Here is an 8,349-nt window from a genome sequence, read left to right as displayed (position 1 = left end):
TTAAATCCCCCAATAACAAATCCTCAAAGAAACAACTGCCCAATAAATAAGTGGGCTAAAGACTTAAAGAGAAACTTCTCTGAAGAGGGAAGAAGGATGGCCAGTAGACAAATGAAGAAATGCTCAACCTCCCTAGCCATAAAAGAAATGCAAATCAAAACAACATTAAGATACCACCTCACCCCAGTTAGAATGACTAAAATCAAGAACTCTAATAACAACAGATGCTGGAGGGGATGTGGACAGAAGGGAACCTTACTGCATTGTTGGTGGGAGTGTAAACTTGTTCAACCACTTTGGAAAGTAGTATGGAGGTTCCTCAAAAGACTTTACATAGAGCTCCCGTATGACCAAACAATCCCACTTTTGGGCATTTACCCAAATGTTTACAAATAAGACCACACTAACGCTACCAGCACAACTATGTTTATTGCAGCACTATTTACTATAGCTAAGATATGGAACCAACCCAGATGCCCGTCAGTAGATGAATGGATCAAAAATAAATGTGGTATATATACACAATGGAATTCTATGCCTCCATCAGAAAGAATGACATTGCCCATTTGTTAGGAAATGGAAAGTCTTGGAAAAAATTATATTAAGTGAAGTAAACCAGATCCAAAGAAACATAGGTCCCATGGGTTTCCTTATTTACAATATCTACTATATGTCTGAGTCAAGCAGAAAAGGTCAGATAAGGTGATGTTAGGGAAATGTACCCTAAGATATGTATTCAAATGTTTTTTTTCCTTTCCTGCGATTGTTTCTAACACATTTATAAGGTATTTCTTTGTTGCTTTGTATGTCTCTCCCCCCACAGTATAACCCCTGCTTTCACTGTATTTGATGTCGGTATAATTTGTGGAGGGGAAGGGGAAAAACAAATCGTTTAAATAGGAATACAGGTGGACCCATTGCAACCATGAGATGTACAAGTCGTTATGTCGAAAACGAACTTTACAATTTTCATGGGGGGGGAGTGGGGAGGATTGGGGGGTAAGGGGAGGATGGGAAGGAATGGGAATGGGAAACAAAGGAGGAGGCTACAATGGATGATAAGAAATGTAATCATTATCTTGCCCTCTGTACAGTATTTTCAATATAAAAAATAAAGACTTGAATTCAATATCTGACAGCTTTGCTCATTAGGTAGCACTCTGCCACTTGAGCCATATCTCCAAAACTGATTATTTTAAATAGGTGGAAATCATTAAATTTTCTTCAGATGATATGCTTCATTAGTGTTGTTCTAAAACTCATCCTAATGAAAAAAGATTTATAGACCCTAGAGATGATCTGAACAGATTCTCATGCTTTGCTCCTAATGGCATAACATTTTAGGGACATGATTTTTAATTATTATTTTAAGTAACAAAGGAGTTATCATTAAACAAAGCAGTTTATGCATACAATATACCTTGATCAATGACAACCCTTTCAACATTCTCATCCATCACTCCTCTATGAACCTCTTCCTTAACTCTTCTTAATTTTGTAGGATATTTACTGGATTCCTCTCTGCACTTCACCCCTTTTCTCCTTTTCATTCTTCTCATTTTCCCCCTTCACCCCTCTTTTGACTACCCATTTCCATATTATCCAGCAACCCTACTCCTAGGCATTTACCTGAATGTTTACAAACTAGGATGTAGTAAAAGTTTCAGTACAACCATGCTTACTGAATCACCCCACCTACCCCTCAAGAGAGATATGAATTAAGAAAATGTAATACACACACACACACACACACACACACACACACACATACACACACACACACACACACACACACACATTGGAAATTCTACTTACCCATCAGAAAGAATATTGTACAATTTGTATCTCATTTCTCATTTCTTCTGCCTGGTATCACATTGTTGCCGTACTGTCCCTGTACTGCAGTAACTGACACATGCAAACTGATGTAAAATATTGTCAGGGTTATTGGCTAGGAATAGATTCCTGAATGAGTTCTTTGCTCATTCTTTTCGTCTATTCATGCCTTTGAGTAGTGACTGTACAGATTCATTTGTACCATTTACTACACACAAAAGAGATGAACCACTTGTACGTATATATACATACATGTATATACATACATACATGGATATATGCATTTTATGATTTCAAGAATTATGGAGCTAACAAAAATCATATGCATTTTCCTTCCTTTTTAATTCTTTCAAAGCCTAAATAACTTTGTCTCTTTTGAATACCTAATTTTAAAGAGAATGTCATCATCTCTGATCTGTCAGCGCCCTTGAAATTAGATGTTCCAATAAAACAAAATTACTTAGGCTTTTTGGTGGAAGAGAAGAGTATTACTAGGGTTTTATTCAGGGGTTCTCTGCTTGCTAGACAGGACTTTGGTTGTATAGCACCAAGCAGCTCAACTCCTGTTGCCATAGTTCTAGTCCCTTTTATTTGCTTGAGGTCTTGAAGTTTTTGCCCAGGTCTGATCTTAGATTGTCTGAGACTTTGCTACCTATGCATCCCACAAAATTAGGTAGGATTACAGATGTGAACCAAGATGGCCAGATCATTTGTTGAGATGGCTGTCTTGGCATTTATTTCTCTGGCCTGCCCTCAGACATTTCTGCTTCCCAATCAGCTAGGATTACAGATGTGGGCTACTATACTTGGTGTACATGACATCTTCCTTTTTTTGAGAGGTTTTTATTGTAAAAATACTGTATAGAGGGGTTATAGTTACATGAGCAAGGTAATGAGTGCATTTTTTATCAAGCATTGTTACCTCCTCCTTTGTTTTTCCCCTACCCTCCCTTCCATCCCACCTTCACAACTACACTCACCCCTCCCCCCTTCCCCACCTCCCTGCCTAAATTGTAAACTTCCTTTCTCAACATAGTGTCTTGTGCATCTCATTGTTACAATGGGTCAGCCTTTATCCCTGTTTAAACATTTTGTTTTCTCCCTTCCCCTCCCCAAGCTAGAGAAGTGTGTATACAAGATGCAGGGCACCGACATCAAATACAGTGAAAACAGGGGTTATACTCTGTGGGAGGAACACATAAAGAAACAAAAAAAAATCACAATTTAGATGATAAACCACTATCTTGAGGTTTATTTCGCTTCACATCATCTTATCTGATCATATATACATAGCTTTTGAACTTTTATACTTGTCCCAGACATATACTAGTTATTGCAAATAAGGGAAACCATAGGATCTATGTTTCTTTGGGTCTGGTTTACTTTACTTAATATAATTTTTTCCAAGACTCCACTTAGAGTTCTCCTATGACCCAACAATCCCACTTTTAGGCATTTACCAAATCATCACAAATAAGATCATACTAAGCTACTAGCACAACGATGTGTATTGCAGCATTATTTACCATAGCTAAGATATGGAACCAACTCAGAGGCCCCTCAGTAGATGAATGGATCAAGAAAATGTGGTATATATACACAATGGAATCCTATACCTCAACAGAAAGAATGCCATGGCTCCATTTTTTAGGAAATGGAAATACTTGGAAAAATTATATTAAGTGAAGTAAGCCAGGCCAAAGAAACATAAGTCTCATGGTTTCCTATATTTGCAATAAGTAGTATATGTCTGAGACTGGTAGAAACGGTCAGATAAGTAGATGTTAGGCAAAATGAACCCCAAGATAAGGGTTCAAATGATTTTTCTTTCTTGTGATTATTTCTAACATATTTATAAGATGATTTTTTTGTTGCTTTGCATGTCCCTCCCCCACGGTACAACCCCTGTTTTCACTGTATTTGATGTTGGTATAATTTGTGGAAGGGAAGGGAAATAAACAAATTGTTTAAATAGGGATACAGGTGGACTCATTGCAACAATGAAATGTACAAGACGTTATGACGAAAAAGGAACTTTACAACTTTGGCTTGGGGTGCGTAGGTATGGGGAAGGGATGGGAAGGGGAAACAAAGGAGGAGGCAACAACTCTTGATAAGAAATATAATCATTACATTGTCCATGTAATTGCAAACCCTCTGTACGGTATTTTCCCAATAAAAAGAGAAAATGTCGTGTGTGTGTGTGTGTGTGTGTGTGTGTGTGTGTGTGTGTGTGTGTGTGTGTATCACATTGTATATATTTATATATGTATATATGTATATGTATATCTATATATATATATATAATATATATGTATATATATATAACCATACCCGTAGTTTCCCTTACTTGCAGTAACGAGTATATTAGTACATGGTATCATATGACCATATAAGATGATGTTAAGTGAAATGAACCCCAAGAGAGGGACACAAATGGTTCCATGATATTCTTATCTCTATATAATCCCCCAGAGAAAATTGGAAGGGGAGCTATGGTTCAATTATTGAGCACCACCTTTTAGGGAAAAAGCTTAAGTGAGAAGGTAATGTATTGAATTTAAACCACAATATCAGCACTCAAAAAAGTTGATTTCTTTTTCTTGAGGTTTTTATTAAGTTGCTCAGAAAATAATCAACATTGAATTTATGTTTAGAATTACTATCAAAATCATGTTATATTTATTGATGTTATTCTTTATTTTCCTAAATTTTACTTACACATTAGTATCCAGTAATGGAAAGAGATGATTAGTGTTTCACAAGTTTTTATGGCAGTTGAATATATGGATGAGAGATGCTTACAAGGAGTTTGGACTGAATACATATGTGCAAGCTCTTCAATAAATAAATGATAGTTGAAGAACCTGTGGCCATGTATGAAATAAAATAAAGAAATCAGCAAGGAAAGATAAGGTATGATTCTGGAAAGCACACAATTTTGGAAGATAAAAAAAACAAGGAATATATGAAACTTTTGTTAAGAACTTTGTAATCCACAGACACATTTTATTTCTTATTTCTACTATAAGGCATTTCAGTTAACTTTATTTTACAAAGTTAAACATGATTGGCATTTAATACTAACTGGCTTCTGTCTCAGGTGAGCAATTATTCTAGCCAGGTGCCAGGGGTTCATGCCTATAATCCTAGATACTCCGAGGGCTAAGGTCTCTAGATCCTAGTTCAAAGCCAGGTTGGAGAGGAAAGTTGGTGAGACTTTTCTATTCAATTAAACATGAGAAAACTGGAAGTGGCATTGTGGCTCAAAGTGGCAGCACTAGCCTCAAGTAATAAATTTCAGATACAGAACCCAAGTTGTGAGTTTAAGTTCTCTGAAATTATTGTTAAAATACTTGTTCTTAGGATCTCATTAACTTGTCTAGAAGAATGTTTTAAACTTAGGGATGTTTTATTTCATATTGTCAGCATTGATTTTTAAGATGTGCAGAGAAAAATTAAAGTCAGAACTGGTTTGTATTGCGTTGTATTAGGCATTGCCTCTACACACAGAGATCAGCTGGAAAGCAGATGGCCAAATCCTGGCTGTTGGCAATGAAGATGGATATGTGTTTCTTTGAGCAAATAAACAAAATTTGTAACGGCAGCCTTTATAATACCTTAATTGTAACAAAATTAATATTATTGTTATTATTATTTTTTGTCAGTTGTGGGGCTTGAATTCTGGGTCTGGGCGTTGTCCCTCAGCATTTCAGCTCAAGGCTAGCACTCTACTACTTGAGCAACAGTGCCACTTCACATTTTGTGAAGAACCTTTAGTTGGAGATAAGGGTCTCACAGACTTTCTTGCCCAGGCTGGCTTTGAATAGAGACCCTCAGTTCTCAGCCTCCTTAGTAGCTAGGATTACAAGTTTGAGCCACTGGGGCCCGGCAGTAAAACTGTTTTGAAAAGAAAAAACCCACGATTCTATACTTAAACAATTACAATCTGGCAAGTGTATTTGTAACGTTAGTTGTATCAAGTAACCATAGGCAGCAATCATTTTTAGATCTCACTATGTCCTGTCCAATGCCAGATAATATTTCATTAATTTGCTTTTTCCTAACAAAGTTCATTATGAATTCTCAACAGCACAATTTTCTAGTGAGTAAAAAGAATTATTCAGCATATTTATTTCAACAAACAGCATTTTGCACTTTAAAAAAATTTTTTTTTCCAGTGCTGGGGCTTGAAATCAGGGCCTGGGCACTCTCCCTGAGTTTATTTTGTTCAAGGTTAGTACATTACCAATTGAACCACAGCACCACTTCCAGTTTTTCTGCTTACCTCATACTGAGGAATCAAATCAAGTGCTTCATGCATGCGAGGCCAGCACTCTACCACTAACCACATTCCCAGTCATTGGGTCCTGGTATATTTCCCCTTCTAGATTAATAGAAATATTCCAGGTTCCGAACTTGAAGCTGATCCCTGCCATCCAATAACATCACATTCTTGTGAATAGCACTAGCTGGCCTCATGAGCATAGCAGCCACCTGGAACTCAGCTATCTGATGGCCTTGGCCTCCAACAATACAATCATTTCTGTGCACAGACTGAAAACTGTCATAGGTAAGTTTGATATATTCCATCCTATTCTCAGCGACTTACCATTCTCAGCTTTGTATGCTTTAAATTCTGTTAAACATTAATTACTATTTCCCACCACTCTCATACGTAACATATATGTCTTACTTTAAAATTTATTCAAATATGCAAAAATGTTAATGTAGTTGCTGTCCACTAGTGGTTCATGTTTTAAAACCTAGCTACGTTAGAGGTCAAAAACTGAGTATCTTGGTTTAAAGCAGCCCATGCAGAAAAATCTGAGATATTTCTCCAATTCAGAAACCAAAATCCAGAAGTGGAGATGTGGCTCAAGTGGTAGAGTGTCAGCTTTGAGCAAAAAGACTAACCAAGTATAATTGGTCTACTTCAGACTCACTTACTTACTCATGGAGATGGAGCACACACACACACACACACACACACACACACACACACACACACACACACACAATGTACATTCTCCTAGACTCCCCTTCTTGAGCAGTATTCAATGCCATTAACTTAATGCATGTTTTCCAAATTATTATGGTAGGGATTAATTTACATTTGTATTTATGATAATGCATTTTTTGTACTTTTTCTTTTTCATTTCTTTGGTACTTATGTGAGAGAACTGTTTTGTGAAGACTAAACAGAAATCAATGTGTCAGTAAATAGATAGTGACAGACTGAAAGATGCAGATAATACCACTTGAAATTTTATTTCTTCAAATTTAAACATATATGCATATGTATGTATTTAAAATTTCTGCCAAGCTTTTATTTTCATTAACAATGATCTATTTGTTCCATTATATGAATTTAACATATTGTATGTTTCATAGCAGATTAATACTTATAGAATTTCTTTCCTTTGGAGACAAGGTTCTACAGTGTAGACCAGGCTTTCTTCAATTCCTAATTCTCCTGTCAGGTTTCTGAGTAATGATTGGCATTACCATGTGGTAGCATAGTACCATGTCCAGCTATATTATTTACATTTTGTACAGTAGAATATTAATGTGAACAGCTTTAAGCCACATATCATCATGAGCATGAATGAATTTCTTGCAGAAAATGTTATAAATAGAGTTACTGAGTGAAGCCAATTATGGTAGACATGCCTGTAATCCCAGCACCCAGGAGGATTGTAAGCTTAAGAGAAGCCTGAGCTACAGAGTAAGTCCCTTTTAAAACAAAACAACAACTGTTGAGCTTGGAAGAGGGAAAGTATTGTTAAGTGGGGTGATAGGAACATACAAAATGTAGTGTGTGTGTGGGGGGGTTGCTGGACCTAGGCTTGAACTCAGGACTTGGGCACTGTTCCTGAGGTTTATGCTCAAGTCTAGCACTCTACCACTTGGACCAAACTCCACCTCAAGCTTTTTTAGAAGTCATTGGAGATGAGTCTGATCCAGTTTCCTGTTCAGGCTTAGAACCTTGATCCTCTTTCTCAGCCTCTTTTGTAAGTAAGATTACAGGTATGAGTCTGTAGTAATTGTTGTATTACTGTTAAGTAATATAGTAAACATTATGCCAGTTTATACTCCTTCCAGCAGTGCTTGAGTGTTGCACACACACCTAAGATAAAACCCACTCCATGTTTGATGACATCCAGATCTCATAATCCCATGAGATACATATTGTTATGCTCACTTTACCTATGAAGAACTTGAGCTCCAGAGAGTTAGGTTAAGTTTGAGTCCCCATCTAGTATACAGTGGAGCCTGTATTCAAGCTCAACTAGGTCTGTTTATTTCAGAAAACACGGAGTCATCATGTGTTCTAGTCAACATGTGTTCTAGCAAGTACTGCTCATTGCAAGTACAGTTCTATGCCTGACAAATTACCTTTCTCTCTCTTTAACTGTTTGCATCCCCTTTCATAAGCTAGGGAAAGCACAAGTGATGAGAAGAGCCATTTTTGAAGGGGAAATTGATAATGGGGTTTGAACTTGGTATCAC

This window comes from Dipodomys merriami, unplaced genomic scaffold (genome assembly GCF_024711535.1).
Source record: "Dipodomys merriami isolate MVZ:Mamm:240054 unplaced genomic scaffold, mDipMer1.0.p SCAF_901, whole genome shotgun sequence".
Taxonomy (NCBI): domain Eukaryota; kingdom Metazoa; phylum Chordata; class Mammalia; order Rodentia; family Heteromyidae; genus Dipodomys; species Dipodomys merriami.
This window is presented reverse-complemented; position numbering follows the sequence as displayed.